At 50.2% G+C, this 17,054-nt stretch overlaps 1 pseudogene; it reads left to right on the top strand.

The window, feature by feature from the left end:
- The first annotated feature begins 11,935 nt into the window (after window positions 1-11,935).
- LOC119279592 lies at window positions 11,936-12,892 on the top strand (annotated as a pseudogene).
- Window positions 12,893-17,054: the final 4,162 nt, after the last annotated feature.

Raw genomic sequence — 17,054 nt, 5'->3', positions numbered from 1 at the left:
GCCTACGTTAGGCAGGGCCATGCCCCCATGACGGACGGTTGGTGTGGCCCGCTGGTGGCGGGCCCCACCTGCCCGCGTATCACCAGAAGGCGACAAGGCCTGAGCAGGCGGCCACAAGGGGAGGCCGGCTCCTAGCAGGCGACCGCCCCTCCTCTTGGAGTTCGTGCGCGCATTAACCAGAAGTGATGTGGTGTGGCTACAATGATCGCCTGCCAGGCGGCAGTACTGTAGCCATACGCCCCCTGACCAAGCTACCGTCATTAGAGGCAAGGCTACAGTGCGACCTAGTCCTCCTCGCCCATAGGCGGCGGGCCCTACCTGCCAGCTGAGACCGCGGCAGTTGGCGGGGCCCACCAGGCGGCGGACCCCAGCTGTCGACAGAGAAGCCGGAGCCCATAGACACTGACGGCCGGGTCCTATGACCAGCCGGATTACCATTGTACCCCTGGGGTGTAGGCCTATATAAGCCCCCCTGGGGTCACCCATGCAAAGGGTTCAGCCCCTAGTTCACCATTCCACCCACATAGCTAAGGAGGAGTAGAGCAAGCTTGCCTTCTTCCTCCTCTAGCCGAAACAGCTCAACACCTTGTAGCCCGCTATTTGATCATAGTGATGCGGAGATCTCGCAGAGCAGGATTAGGGGTGTTATCTCCACAGAGAGCCCCAAACCTAGGTAAGACCCGGTGTCGTTTGAAGTCTTGTCTACTCCCGCTTCTAGAGCCCAGCAACGTTCTATTGACCCCATACATGATTAGCCACCCGTTGGCATATGTCGAGGAAATACCATGACAGGGATGGTGCCAAATGATGAGATATCAGGAGGGTGTGTGACGTTTGCGAATTGGAGCTGCGGAGAGAGGCGGCGAGCGGCGGAGATCCGGCAGGTCAGATCGCTCGTCCATGGCGCTCGCGCATGCTATGTGTGCTGGCGTGATTTTGCAGTGTAGAGAACGATGTGGTGGGGAAGAAAGCGTCCTTAATCTGACGGCTAAAAGAGTTTTAATCAGACGTACAGGTGCGAAGCACTGGCGTCTAGTACTGCCCTAAAAACAACTCCGACGACCCCTTCTCTCCTTGTAAGAGCATCTCCAGCCGTTCGGCCCCCCAGGGCGCCGAAAAACTGCGGCCTAGGGGCGAGCCGGCGCTAGTTCGGCCCCTGGGGGCGGCCTAGCTCCCAGCCACGCCCCCAGGCGCCCCCCAGCCTTGGCAAATTCAAACGTAGTTCATTACCGCGCCCAAAATAGACGCCACAATCCGGCGATCAAGCGGTCAGTAGATCGGCGATCGGATGAAAAGTTCGTTGTACAAAAAACAGAGAGGACGGAAGCGCGCATCAGGCGGCGAGGTCGGCCTCCGGCGTCGGCGGAGTCGGCGTGCGCGGGCTTGACGGGGTCTTTGTGCTCGGCGGCGTGGCTTCTGCGCTGCGGGCAGTCTCGGCGGCATCATTGGTCGGGCTTGGCAGCGGTGTCGGCGTGTGCGTGGGCGTGGGCGGCGTCGTCGTGGGCGTGGGCGTCGTCGTCGAGGGAAGCTCGTCCAGGATGAGGCCGACATGCGCCCTGTACCACGCCTTGACCGCCTCGTCGGTGCTCTGGAGCATGTCCGCCCCGCCCAACAGGAAAGCCAGGTCGGTGTTCCTCTTCTTCGCGGCGAGGTTGGTCCGGAGTAGGTCGAGCTTGACGGCGCTGGTCGACATCAATGCCGACCACTGCGCCTCGGTCTTCTCTTCACGAAGGATGGCCCGGGCCTGTGCGTCGGCGAGGCAGTGTTGGATGGATTCCTGCACGCGAGCGATGGCCGCGTCGGCGTGTTTCCCCTTCTTGGCACCTTTGTTGCCATCCAGCCGCCCTTCTGACACGCCCGGAGCCGGCGCGTCCGGCTTGTATGTCTCCTTGGCCTTCTCGAGGTTGCGCCGGACTTCCGCCCACTTATCACACTTGTCAACGCGCTTGTAAACGTGGAGGTACTTGAACTCGGCGTCGTTGTTGCTCTGCCTATACAGGCCCAACATGCGCAGCAACTGCGCGGGGACGAACAAACAGTTGGCGGGCGCACAAGGCGAAGAGAGGCTGGAGACCGGCGTGGCATACCTGATCCTCAATGTTGGTGCCGCTCTTCGGGCGAGCAGCCACCTCCTCGACGACACCATGCCATTTGTTGCACCCCCCTGGATGCGCCCCCAATGGTTCGCCATCGCCTTCGACCCACGCTGCATATATATGCCTTTGAAGTAGGGGTCGACGAGCTTGCGCTCGTCGAACTCGGCCTTGATGCGCGCCCAGTACGTCTCGATGCTCTGGTTCGCGCCAGTGGTCGGGTCGAGGCAGACGACTTTCCATGCCTCGGCGAGGCATTCCTCCTCCTTGGACGCCCACTTGATGCGCGGCTCGGCTGACCTGGCCGTTCGCTTCTTCTTCTTGCGCCTCCTCGCCGGCTCCTCGTCCTCCTCATCCTGCTCCTCCTGCTCCTCGTCGCCGTAGACGTAGCCGAGCTCGCCGTCCATGCCGCCGCTGAGATCCACCGTCTCATTCGCGGTGAACCCGGGAGACGCAACGGCCGCGGCCGAACCTTCCGCGATGATGTCATCCATGTCTGCCTCGGTCTCGTCGGCGTCGCCGAGATGCGAGAAGGGTAGTGCATGTTGGAAATATGCCCTAGAGGCAATAATAAAAGCATTATTATTATATTTCTTTGTTCATGATAATTGTCTTTATTCATGCTATAATTGTATTATCCGGAAATCGTAATACATGTGTGAATAACAGACACCAACATGTCCCTAGTAAGCCTCTAGTTGACTAGCTCGTTGATCAATAGATAGTCATGGTTTCCTGGCTATGGACATTGGATGTCATTGATAACGGGATCACATCATTAGGATAATGATGTGATGGACAAGACCCAGTCCTAAGCATAGCGTGAGATCGTGTAGTTCGTTTGCTAGAGCTTTTCTAATGTCAAGTATCTTTTCCTTTGACCATGAGATCGTGTAACTCCCGGATACCGTAGGAGTGCTTTGGGTGTATCAAACATCACAACATAACTGGGTGACTATAAAGGTGCATTACAGGTATCTCCGAAAGTGTCTGTTGGGTTGACACGGATCGAGACTGGGATTTTTCACTCCGTATGACGGAGAGATATCACTGGGCCCACTCGGTAATGCATCATCATAATGAGCTCAAAGTGACCAAGTGTCTGGTCACGGGATCATGCATTACGGTACGAGTAAAGTGACTTGCCGGTAACGAGATTGAACAAGGTATTGGGATACCGACGATCGAATCTCGGGCAAGTAACATATCGATTGACAAAGGGAATTGCATACGGGGTTGATTAAATCCTCGACATCGTGGTTCATCCGATGAGATCATCGTGGAGCATGTGGGAGCCAACATGGGTATCCAGATCCCGCTGTTGGTTATTGACCGGAGAGCGATCTCGGTCATGTCTACATGTCTCCCGAACCCGTAGGGTCTACACACTTAAGGTTCGGTTACGCTAGGGTTGTAGGGATATGTATATGCAGTAACCCGAATGTTGTTTGGAGTCCCGGATGAGATCCCGGACGTCACGAGGATTTCCGGAATGGTCCGGAGGTAAAGATTTATATATGGGAAGTCCTGTTTCGGGCATCGGGACAAGTTTCGGGGTTATCGGTATTGTACCGGGACCACCGGAAGGGTCCCGGGGGTCCACCGGGTGGGTCCACCTGTCCCGGGGGGGGCACATGGGCTGTAGGGGGTGCGCCTTGGCCTACATGGGCCAAGGGCACCAGCCCCACATAGGCCCATGCGCCTAGGGTTTGAAGGGGGAAGAGTCCTAGGAGGGGAAGGCACCTCCTAGGTGCCTTGGGGGGGAGGGAAACCCCCCTTGGCCGCCGCCCCCCTAGGAGATTGGATCTCCTAGGGCCGGCCACCCCCCCTTGGCCCTCCTATATATAGTGGGGGAGAAGAGGGACTTCATACCTTGGCCTTTGGTTGCCTCCTTCTCCCTCTCCAACACCTCCTCTTCCTCCATAGCGCTTGGCGAAGCCCTGCCCGGAGTACTGCAGCTCCATCAACACCATGCCGTCGTGCTGCTACTGGTGCCATCTCCCTCAACCTCTCCTCCCCCCTTGCTGGATCAAGAAGGAGGAGACGTGGCTGTTCCGTACGTGTGTTGAACGCGGAGGTGTCGTCCGTTCGGTGCTAGGATCTCCGGTGATTTGGATCACGTCGTGTTCGACTACATCATCCCCGTTCTTTGAACATTTCCGCTCGCGATCTACAAGGTATGTAGATGCATCTAATCACTCATTGCTAGATGAACTCATAGATGGATCTTGGTGAAACCATAGGAATTTTTTTTGTTTCTGCAATGTTCCCCAACAGTGGCATCATGAGCTAGGTCTATGCGTAGTTCTTCTTGCACGAGTAGAACACAATTTGTTGTGGGCGTAGATTTGTCAACTTTCTTGCCATTACTAGTCTTATCTTGCTTCAACGGTATTGTGGGATGAAGCGGCCCGGACCAACCTTACACATACGCTTACGTGAGACCGGTTCCACCGACTAACATGCACTAGTTGCATAAGGTGGCTGGCGGGTGTCTGTCTCTCCTACTTTAGTTGGAGCGGATTCGATGAAAAGGGTCCTTATGAAGGGTAAATAGAAGTTGACAAATCACGTTGTGGCTTTCACGTAGGTAAGAAAACGTTCTTGCTAGAACCCTACTTCAGCCACGTAAAACTTGCAAACAACAATTAGAGGACGTCTAACTTGTTTTTGCAGCAAGTGCTTTGTGATATGATATGGCCAAAGTTGTGATGAATGATGAATGATCTATATGTCATGTATGAGGTGTTCATGCTATTGTAATAGGAATCACGACTTGCATGTCGATGAGTATGACAACCGGCAGGAGCCATAGGAGTTGTCTTTATTTTTTGTATGACCTGCATGTCATTGAAGAACGCCATGTAAACTACTTTACTTTATTACTAAACACGTTAGTCATAGAAGTAGAAGTAGTCGTTGGCGTGACAACTTCATGAAGACACGATGATGGAGATCATGATGATGGAGATCATGGTGTCATGCCGGTGACAAGATGATCATGGAGCCCCGAAGATGAAGATCAAAGGAGTTATATGATATTGGCCATATCATGTCACTACTTTATATAATTGCATGTGATGTTTATTATGTTTTATGCATCTTGTTTACTTAGGACGATGGTAGTAAATAAGATGATCCCTTACAAAATTTCAAGAAGTGTTCTCCCCTAACTGTGCACCGTTGCTACAGTTCGTCGTTTCGAAGCACCACGTGATGATCGGGTGTGATAGATTCTTACGTTCACATACAACGGGTGTAAGACAGTTTTACACAGCGAAAACACTTAGGGTTAACTTGACAAGCCTAGCATGTACAGACATGGCCTCGGAACACGGAGACCGAAAGGTCGAACACGAGTCGTATGGAAGATACGATCAACATGAGAATGTTCACCGACGATGACTAGTCCATCTCACGTGATGATCGGACACGGCCTAGTCGACTCGGATCGTGTAACACTTAGATGACCAAAGGGATGTCAAATCTGAGTGGGAGTTCATTATAATTTGATTAGATGAACTTAATTATCATGAACTTAGTCTAAATATTTTACAATATGTCTTGTAGATCAAATGGCCAACATAGTCCTCAACTTCAACGCGTTCCTAGAGAAAACCAAGCTGAAAGACGATGGCAGCAACTATACGGACTGGGTCCGGAACCTGAGGATCATCCTCATAGCTGCCAAGAAAGATTATGTCCTACAAGCACCGCTAGGTGATGCACCTGTTCTCCCTGCAGAACAAGACGTTATGAACGCTTGGCAGGCACGTTCCGATGACTACTCCCTCGTTAAGTGCGGCATGCTTTACAGCTTAGAGCCGGGGCTCCAAAAGCGTTTTGAGAGACATGGAGCATATGAGATGTTCGAAGATCTGAAAATGGTTTTCCAAGCTCATGCCCGGGTCGAGAGATATGAAGTCTCCGACAAATTCTTCAGCTGTAAGATGGAGGAAAATAGTTCTGTCAGTGAGCACATACTCACTATGTCTGGGTTACATAACGGCTTGACTCAGCTGGGAGTTAATCTCCCGGATGATCCGGTCATTGACAGAATCCTCCAGTCGCTTCCACCAAGCTACAAGAGCTTTGTGATGAACTTCAATATGCAGGGGATGGAAAAGACCATTCCTGAAGTATTTGCTATGCTGAAATCAGCAGAGGTAGAAGTCAAGAAGGAACATCAAGTGTTGATGGTTAATAAAACCACTAAGTTCAAGAAGGGCAAGGGTAAAAAGAACTTCAAGAAGGACGGCAAGGTAGTTGCCGCGCCCAGCAAGCAAGCTGCCGGGAAGAAGCCAAAGAATGGACCCAAGCCCGAGACTGAGTGCTTTTATTGCAAGGAAAGTGGTCACTGGAAGCGGAACTGCCCCAAATACTTAGCGGACAAGAAGGCCGGCAAAACCAAAGGTATATTTGATATACATGTAATTGATGTGTACCTTACCAGTAATCGTAGTGACTCCTGGGTATTTGATACCGGTGCCGTTGCTCATATTTGTAACACACAGCAGGAGCTGCGGTATAAACGGAGACTGGCGAAGGATGAGGTGACGATGCGCGTCGGGAATGGTTCCAAGGTCGATGTGATCGCCGTCGGCACGCTACCTCTACATTTACCTACGGGATTAGTTTTGAACCTCAATAATTGTTTTTTAGTGCCAAGTTTGAGCATGAACATTGTATCAGGATCTCGTTTAATTCGAGATGGCTGCTCATTTAAATCCGAGAATAATGGTTGTTCTATTTATATGAGAGATATGTTTTATGGTCATGCTCCGATGGTGAATGGTTTATTCTATATGAATCTCGAGCGTAATGCTACACATATTCATAGTGTAAGTACCAAAAGATGTAAGATTGATAGTCCCACATACTTGTGGCACTGCCGCCTTGGTCACATAGGTGTCAAACGCATGAAGAAGCTCCATGCTGATGGACTTTTAGAGTCTCTTGATTACGAATCATTTGACACGTGCGAACCATGCCTCATGGGTAAAATGACCAAGACTCCATTCTCAGGAACAATGGAGCGAGCAACCAACTCATTGGAAATCATACATACTGATGTGTGCGGTCCAATGAGTGTTGAGGCTCGCGGTGGCTATCGTTATGTTCTCACCCTCACTGATGACTTGAGTAGATATGGGTATGTCTACTTAATGAAACACAAGTCTGAGACATTTGAAAAGTTCAAGGAATTTCAGAGTGAAGTTGAGAATCAACGTGACAGGAGAATCAAGTTTCTACGATCAGATCGTGGAGGAGAATACTTGAGTCACGAGTTTGGTACACACTTAAGAAAATGTGGAATAGTTTCACAACTCACGCCGCCTGGAACACCTCAGCGTAATGGTGTGTCCGAACGTCGTAATCGCACTCTATTAGATATGGTACGATCTATGATGTCTCTTGCTGATTTACCACTATCTTTTTGGGGCTATGCTTTAGAGACTGCCGCATTCACTTTAAATAGGGCACCGTCGAAATCCGTTGAGACGACACCGTATGAATTATGGTTTGGGAAGAAACCTAAACTGTCGTTTCTAAAAGTTTGGGGATGCGATGCTTATGTCAGGAAACTTCAACCTGAAAAGCTCGAACCCAAATCGGAAAAATGCGTCTTCATAGGATACCCTAAAGAAACTGTTGGGTATATCTTCTACCTCAGATCCGAAGGCAAGATCTTTATTGCCAAGAATGGGTCCTTTCTAGAGAAAGAGTTTCTCTCGAAAGAAGTAAGTGGGAGGAAAGTAGAGCTTGATGAAGTATTACCTCTTGAACCAGAAAATGGCGCAACTCAAGAAAATGTTCCTGAGGTGCCTGCACCGACTAGAGAGGAAGTTAATGATGATGATCAAGATACTTCTGATCAAACTCCTACTAAAATTCGAAGGTCCACAAGGACACGTTCCGCACCAGAGTGGTACGGCAACCCTGTCTTGGAAATCATGTTGTTAGCCAACAGTGAACCTTCGAACTATGAAGAAGCGATGGCGGGCCCGGATTCCGACAAATGGCTAGAAGCCATGAAATCCGAGATAGGATCCATGTATGAAAACGAAGTATGGACTTTGACTGACTTGCCCATAGAACGGCGAGCCATAGAAAATAAATGGATCTTTAAGAAGAAGACAGACGCGGATGGTAATGTGACCATCTATAAAGCTCGGCTTGTCGCTAAGGGTTATCGACAAGTTCAAGGGGTTGACTACGATGAGACTTTCTCACCGGTAGCGAAGCTGAAGTCCGTCCGAATCATGTTAGCAATTGCCGCATTTTATGATTATGAAATTTGGCAAATGGACGTCAAAACGGCATTCCTTAATGGTTTCCTTAAGGAAGAATTGTATATGATGCAACCGGAAGGTTTTGTCGATCCTAAGAATGCTGACAAGGTGTGCAAGCTCCAACGCTCGATTTATGGGCTGGTGCAAGCATCTCGGAGTTGGAACATTCGTTTTGATGAGATGATCAAAGCATTTGGGTTCACACAGACTTATGGAGAAGCCTGTGTTTACAAGAAAGTGAGTGGGAGCTCTATAGCATTTCTCATACTATATGTAGATGACATACTTTTGATGGGAAATGATATAGAACTTTTGGACAGCATTAAGGCCTACTTGAATAAGAGTTTTTCAATGAAGGACCTTGGAGAAGCTGCTTATATATTAGGCATCAAGATCTATAGAGATAGATCGAGACGCCTCATAGGTCTTTCACAAAGCACATATCTTGATAAGATTTTGAAGAAGTTCAAAATGGATCAGTCCAAGAAAGGGTTCTTGCCTGTTTTGCAAGGTGTGAAATTGAGCTCAGCTCAATGTCCGACCACGGCAGAAGATATAGAAGACATGAGTGTCATCCCCTATGCCTCAGCCATAGGTTCTATTATGTATGCCATGCTGTGTACCAGACCTGATGTAAACCTTGCCGTAAGTTTGGTAGGAAGGTACCAAAGTAATCCCGGCAAGGAACACTGGACAGCGGTCAAGAATATCCTGAAGTACCTGAAAAGGACTAAGGAAATGTTTCTCGTTTATGGAGGTGACGAAGAGCTCGTCGTAAAGGGTTACGTCGACGCTAGCTTCGACACAGATCTGGATGACTCTAAGTCACAAACCGGATACGTGTATATTTTGAATGGTGGGGCAGTAAGCTGGTGCAGTTGCAAGCAGAGCGTCGTGGTGGGATCTACATGTGAAGCGGAGTACATGGCAGCCTCGGAGGCAGCACATGAAGCAATATGGGTGAAGGAATTCATCACCGACCTAGGAGTCATACCCAATGCGTCGGGGCCGATCAAGCTCTTCTGTGACAACACTGGAGCTATTGCACTTGCCAAGGAGCCCAGGTTTCACAAGAAGACAAGGCACATCAAGCGTCGCTTCAACTCCATTCGTGAAAATGTTCAAGATGGAGACATAGAGATTTGTAAAGTACATACGGACCTGAATATAGCGGATCCGTTGACTAAATCTCTCCCTAGAGCAAAACATGATCAACACCAGAATTCCATGGGTGTTCGATTCATCACAATGTAACTAGATTATTGACTCTAGTGCAAGTGGGAGACTGTTGGAAATATGCCCTAGAGGCAATAATAAAAGCATTATTATTATATTTCTTTGTTCATGATAATTGTCTTTATTCATGCTATAATTGTATTATCCGGAAATCGTAATACATGTGTGAATAACAGACACCAACATGTCCCTAGTAAGCCTCTAGTTGACTAGCTCGTTGATCAATAGATAGTCATGGTTTCTTGGCTATGGACATTGGATGTCATTGATAACGGGATCACATCATTAGGATAATGATGTGATGGACAAGACCCAGTCCTAAGCATAGCGTGAGATCGTGTAGTTCGTTTGCTAGAGCTTTTCTAATGTCAAGTATCTTTTCCTTTGACCATGAGATCGTGTAACTCCCGGATACCGTAGGAGTGCTTTGGGTGTATCAAACGTCACAACGTAACTGGGTGACTATAAAGGTGCATTACAGGTATCTCCGAAAGTGTCTGTTGGGTTGACACGGATCGAGACTGGGATTTTTCACTCCGTATGACGGAGAGATATCACTGGGCCCACTCGGTAATGCATCATCATAATGAGCTCAAAGTGACCAAGTGTCTGGTCACGGGATCATGCATTACGGTACGAGTAAAGTGACTTGCCGGTAACGAGATTGAACAAGGTATTGGGATACCGACGATCGAATCTCGGGCAAGTAACATATCGATTGACAAAGGGAATTGCATACGGGGTTGATTAAATCCTCGACATCGTGGTTCATCCGATGAGATCATCGTGGAGCATGTGGGAGCCAACATGGGTATCCAGATCCCGCTGTTGGTTATTGACCGGAGAGCGATCTCGGTCATGTCTACATGTCTCCCGAACCCGTAGGGTCTACACACTTAAGGTTCGGTTACGCTAGGGTTGTAGGGATATGTATATGCAGTAACCCGAATGTTGTTCGGAGTCCCGTATGAGATCTCGGACGTCACGAGGAGTTCCAGAATGGTCCGGAGGTAAAGATTTATATATGGGAAGTCCTGTTTCGGGCATCGGGACAAGTTTCGGGGTTATCGGTATTGTACCGGGACCACCGGAAGGGTCCCGGGGGTCCACCGGGTGGGTCCACCTGTCCCGGGGGGGGCACATGGGCTGTGGGGGGTGCGCCTTGGCCTACATGGGCCAAGGGCACCAGCCCCACATAGGCCCATGCACCTAGGGTTTGAAGGGGGAAGAGTCCTAGAAGGGGAAGGCACCTCCTAGGTGCCTTGGGGGGGAGGGAAACCCCCCTTGGCCGCCGCCCCCCTAGGAGATTGGATCTCCTAGGGCCGGCCACCCCCCCTTGGCCCTCCTATATATAGTGGGGGAGAGGAGGGACTTCATACCTTGGCCTTTGGTTGCCTCCTTCTCCCTCTCCAACACCTCCTCTTCCTCCATAGCGCTTGGCGAAGCCCTGCCCGGAGTACTGCAGCTCCATCAACACCACGCCGTCGTGCTGCTGCTGGTGCCATCTCCCTCAACCTCTCCTCCCCCCTTGCTGGATCAAGAAGGAGGAGACGTGGCTGTTCCGTACGTGTGTTGAACGCGGAGGTGTCGTCCGTTCGGTGCTAGGATCTCCGGTGATTTGGATCACGTCGTGTTCGACTACATCATCCCCGTTCTTTGAACGCTTCCGCTCGCGATCTACAAGGTATGTAGATGCATCTAATCACTCATTGCTAGATGAACTCATAGATGGATCTTGGTGAAACCGTAGGAAAATTTTTGTTTTCTGCAACGTTCCCCAACAGTGCACAACGGTGGAGAGGGGGCGTCGGGGAGGATGCGTACGCGGGCGGCGAGTAGTTGTATGGAGGGTACTGCACGCCGGTGAAGGCGGGCGAGGGCGTGCGCTGGGCCGGGTGTCCATGAGGGGACGTGACGTTTGGGTTGAACCCACCGTGCACGTCCCCGTCGGCGTAACCCGACGATCCCCATGGCTGAGGTGTCGGAGACCCGATGCCTTGCTGGCCCCAGGGCGCGTACTGCGCGTGGTTGTCGGGTGGATTCATCATCCCCGCGCGCGTCGCCCCGGCCTCGGCCTGGTCCACGGAAGCGGCAGCCGCGCGTGCCGCGTTGTCACGGGCCTTCTTGGCGAGGGCCCCGTTCCGCCGGTCGGCGGTGACGACCTCCCGCCGCTGTACTTCTACCCTCCAATCGGCGTTTGTCATGCCCGGCGGCTTGGATGGCGGCGCCCTCGGCTTCCTCTGCTTCGGCTGGGCGATGGAGGGAGTGGTCGCGGTTGCCGCGGCGTGGGGGACGACGTACTTCTTCGGTGCCATGGCGGCCGGCTGGGAGGCGAGCGGGAGGAAGGAGAAAATTGGAGGGAACTGGGGAAAAGCGGGAAGAAACGACGGGAAGAGGCGCTCGACTCACCGACAGGGCGGATCCACGCGTCCTTTTCACTTGTGCCGGCGCCCCAGGCGCCCCCCAGGGCACCGGGTTCTGCCTGGCTCCGCCGGTACCAGATTCGGCCCAAGCCGGCAAAAACGGATTTTTGAGGGGCGACTGGGCGTTTTTTCGGCGCCGGCGCGGCAAAAACGCCTGGGGAGGGCCTGTTGGGAACGCGGCTGGAAATGCTCTAACCACCGTCCGTACCGACCCAAACTCGCAGAGCACCACGGCCGCGACGGCGAGCTAAATCAGCCTCTGTCCTCGATCCGGCCAGCCATGGGCCCATGGCGGCTGCACTTATCGCCGCCACGCCCTCGCGGCCTCGCCTTTCCCGCTGGCATTTGGAGACGGAGGCCTCTCCTCGCGGCTCCGCCGCCTGCACTCCGCCCGAGGGATCCAGCCTCCCTCCTCCCAGAATCCCGCCACCTCCCCGCAAAGCTCTCGCTCCCGTCGCCAGAGCCGCATGCGCGCCGGCGCGGGCGCGACGGAGGAGCCGGGCCAGGCGCCCGGCGACTAGGCCGCGCTTGCGGGGTGGCTGGCGCTGGGCGCGTTCCTGTGCTCCGCCGCCCTGCTCGGCTGCCGTGGCGCGGCACTCACGGCGGCCGAGGACTCCATCAAGGCGTCTGGGTTCGGGCTGCGGGTGGCGGCATCGCTTCGGAGGCTGGGCTGGCCCGACGACGATGTCGTGTTCACCCTTGCCACATTGTCGGTGCTCAAGATGCGCAGAGCGATTCCGGTCGGGTATTGGATTTGGATGCGCCTTCACCCCATCCGGCTGATTTGGGGTATATTTCTTATCTCAGTGTCAATGCTTCATCTAGTAGATCTATACTAACAAACTAAGTGAATATTAATATATGACCCATTTTAGTTAGTGCGTGGAACTGAGGTTGCTAGTTAACTGACGGCCATCTCCAAGACAACTTAGCTGTTGTCTGTTTTTGCTCAGGTTAATTGGTAGTTCACTAGTTGTGCATTACTAAGGTTTAGAGGTAGTGATACTTGATTATCGCTTACCAGTTACTACAGATTTTCTGTTCCAACATAGTATTAGAGCTGATTCTGAGAAGAGCACATTATGATCAAGGGACTGAAATTAGCAAGTTTGCAACTATAGTTGAGTGGAAGAGATTCACCTTTTGCCCCTAAGTTATATGCTATGCTTACTTTATCACAGGAACAATTTTTCACTCTTAGTCCCCCAAAAGATAGTTACCTCTTTCCCTGCCTGTTTTTCTATGGGTACATCAGGAGCTCTACTTTGAATTAAAGAAGGGAGAATTCTGTACATAGCTCAAAACCCAAAGAAAAATATACATGTCAATTACTCTCGATCAAGCTGGCCTATACACGGAAGGTCAGCACGAATTAAAGATATGCCCTCATCAGAGTAGCCCTGGGCATTTTGGAAGATCCCGTGGCTGCGCTCCTTCCACAGGGGACAGATTACATAAATCGCCATGGACGCCATCTTCCAGCATTGGGGATTTTTTACTCCATGTAAAGGTTTTCTCCACCGGCTAGCAACGGAAGACCTCAGGGTAATGGCAGAAGCTCTAAAATGAAAGGAGGAGAAGGCAAACCAAATTTGCTTAGTAAAAGAACATCCCAACATTAGATGGTTCACTAATTGTCACACATGGAACACACATCATTGTGCCCTTCATCCACTTTCCTCCCCTGACTCACAAACAGAGATACTTTTCCTAGAGGCCAACCGGTATAAGTTGGGTGCCATATTCAGAGGGACTCCATCAAGACAACCGTCGAAACAGAATGATGCCTTTTCCCCATTCAATGTGAATCGAAGTGCATGTTGCAAAGAGCTGCTGATTGGTCGCGTTGCAAGGAACAAGCAGTCCTTTACATGGTCTGTCCACATTGTCCCACTTGAACCATAGCCATCTTAACCACAATGCCCTGCTAACATTCTCCAAATCTTTCACTCCTAATCCCCAACAGTATTTAGATGAGCAGACTTTCATACAGCTTACTAAACACTCTCCCCCATGCACCTCTTATCCACACCAGAGAAAACTTCTCCTGATCTTGTATATCGTTTTGATAATCCAATAGATAAAAGATCTTGTAGACCCAGGTGGTCACAGCGAATACGATAGGTCAACTTGTTGATATTCACCTGAAGATCAGAGACATTGCCAAAGAAATGAAGGGGCCCGAGGCCACAACAAGCTCCTCCTTGATATAGTTCAAGAAGAGAGCGACGTCATCCGCATAAGAAACTTATTCTCATCTTCGCAGCTCTTTGCATGACAGGGGATAAGAGGCCATGACCAGTAGCTTTGGCCAGAATGCACTGTAAAGGTTCTAGCGCCAAAATGAAGAGCATTGGGGCAAGCAGGTCTCCCTGTCTCAGCCCTCCCCTATGAATAAAAGTGCCACCAGGCTTCCCATTGAGCAGAACTCTTGAGTAGGAAGAATTCAGGTTCAATGAAAAATGATCCCTCCGACGAGCACTGAAACCATAAGCCTGAAGAGCCATCCCATCTGACTGAATGAAACGCCTTACCAACGTCCGGTTTGAGGAAAAGTAGAGGTATTTTCTTCGAGTGAGCTTCCTTGATAATGTTCTTCACAAACAGAGAGTTATCCTGAATATACCTTTTCTTAATGAAGGTGCTTTGGCTCTCAGTGATCAGGGAATGCAACTCCAGGGCAGCAAGAAGAAATCAACTTTCATAATATCTTAGCAATACTATGCATATGACTCAGGGCGGAAGCAAGAGGCGAAGAAGCCACATCTTTTTTTGGAATGAGAAATCATTGGCAGTATTCAGCAGGTGCCAGTGATCACCTCAACTCATGCATTTGATTTAGGGCAGTCAGAAGGTCCGAGCAAACGATATCCCCACGGGTTTTGTTAAGAAGCCCCAATAAATCCATCCGTGCCCGGAGCCTTCTCAGCATGCAGATTGAGATGGCGTCTTTGAGCTCCGTAAGAGAGAAAGTATCATCAAGGTGTGGAAGATCAGCCGATGGGAGTTGCAGAAAATCCCAGTTAAGCCCCATAAAGTCTCTGGCAGGCCTCCCCGAGCAGTGAATTGAAGTGATGAAGCATCACCCGAGCTTTAGCATCATGGTCAGACGTCTCTTCACCCCTCAGATTTTTCAGAACAGGAATGTGATTCTTCCTCCTCCGGGTCATTGGATTTAACGCGAAAAACTTTTGTGTTTGCATCTCCAGATTTGATCCACATAATACAAGATCTCTGACGCCATCTCACTTTGTCAAGCGCTGCAATGCCAAACTGCTTCAATTTCAAGAGAAAATGAAGGTTTCATTCCTTAGCAAATAGCTCACGGTCCTCCTGATCAAGGTCCGGCTGAGAAATCACCTCAGTGGCCACCTCCTTTCTGAATCTCACTTCCCTTCTTTAATCTTGTATATCAATGTTTCACAGCATGGGTGGCTCTTGACAGTTTTATGTGCAGAATCTTTACAGCATCCTTCGAGCGAACAGGTTTAGCCCAGCCTCAAGCACCTTCTCTCTGAATCCCTCCTTCTTTGGTCAGCAAGCATCAAATATGAACCCTTTATAGTGCTTGGCATCCATCTTCTGAAGGATCATTGGACAGTGATGCCAAATGGAAGTTGAGACCGCAAACAAGTGATATTACAAGTGGCTCAGTTCCCAAGATTAACATGGTTGATTTTGGAATGAACCGTGTTCTCTCTCTCCTTAGACCAGGTGAACCTCCTTACATTAAGAGCAATTTCCTGGAGCTCAATATCCTCAATCACATTTTTAAAGTGGCCCATCATTCTGAGATTATTGTTGGAGTTGCTTTTGTCGCTGACACGACAAATGAGATTAAAGTCCCCAAGAATCATCCAACCAGGCAACACACTATTCTTTATGCTCTTAAGCTCATTGAGAAAAAGAATCTTATCGCCATCCGCCAGAGCAGCATTATTGGTCAGATCAGTAATAGTACCAGTAATAAAGTGATCCTGAAGCATTCTAGTTGAAGGAAATAGCAAAATGATATGCGCTGGCAACCAGGATCCCACCTCTTTTAGCATTAGCAGCTTTGAAGACGAAGTCCTCAGAAACTCTGCTGCCCAGGACTTTAGCCACAATACTTTTATCAACATCAGCGAATTTAGTTTCTTGAAGACATACAATATTGCACTGGTTAGCTGACAAAAATTTCTGTAGTAATCTCCTCCAGGCCGGGTTGTTCAACTCTCTCATGTTCCAGTTAAGGAGCTTTATATTCCATCGAAGACGCGGTGAACAAACAAGAAGATTGTATTGAGCATCCACCAACTGGAAGCAGCAACCAGAGGCGACATAACCAACACAGCCGGAGCTAGAGGACCACAACGCACAATACTCCCCGCTTGGTTTTGGCAACGGCTTTAATGGCGTTGCTATGGTTTTGCTCGAGTGGCATGCACCTCACCTTGGTTTTGCACATATGGGTAGTATTCCGCCTTCTTCCTTGTTCTCTTCCCTCCTGTCTCTCTCCTCCCTTCCCTCCACCTCATCCTATCATCACTGACCAATCCTGAAATCCAATCCTATGCCACTCACACATCAACTATCTGAGAGCCGCTGTCAGATGCGCTCCAGGAAAAGGCGGTCAAGCATCGCTGCCTGCAGTGGTTGCACGTCTTCACCGGCCTGGGGCGCTGGCTCTCCTTTTCGCTCTCCGTCCAGCACACAAAGCCCACTGATAACTCTATGTTGTGTCGATGACTCGGTGTTGAAGTCGGCTGCACAGCACACCTACCAGTGAGAGCTCTCCATCGCCTCCTCACCGACTTTGCTTATCACCTCTGAATAGCAGTGAGACGATTCCATCCCCTCTCCTTTTGATTTGCTCGTTTGAGGAATTATGGGGACCATTAATCCATTGCACTAGACGGATCCGTGCATGCGATTAATTCTTGGTTGGAAGCAATGTGCTATGGGGATTGCATGAATCTAGTACAACTTATACCAGCGATTTGTTTCTTCTTTTGAATTGACATCAATAA

The sequence above is a fragment of the Triticum dicoccoides genome, chromosome 3B (assembly GCF_002162155.2).
Source record: "Triticum dicoccoides isolate Atlit2015 ecotype Zavitan chromosome 3B, WEW_v2.0, whole genome shotgun sequence".
In the NCBI taxonomy this organism is placed as follows: Eukaryota; Viridiplantae; Streptophyta; class Magnoliopsida; order Poales; family Poaceae; genus Triticum; species Triticum dicoccoides.
Note: the sequence above shows the minus strand (reverse complement) of the source record. Positions and strands in the feature narration are given on the sequence as shown.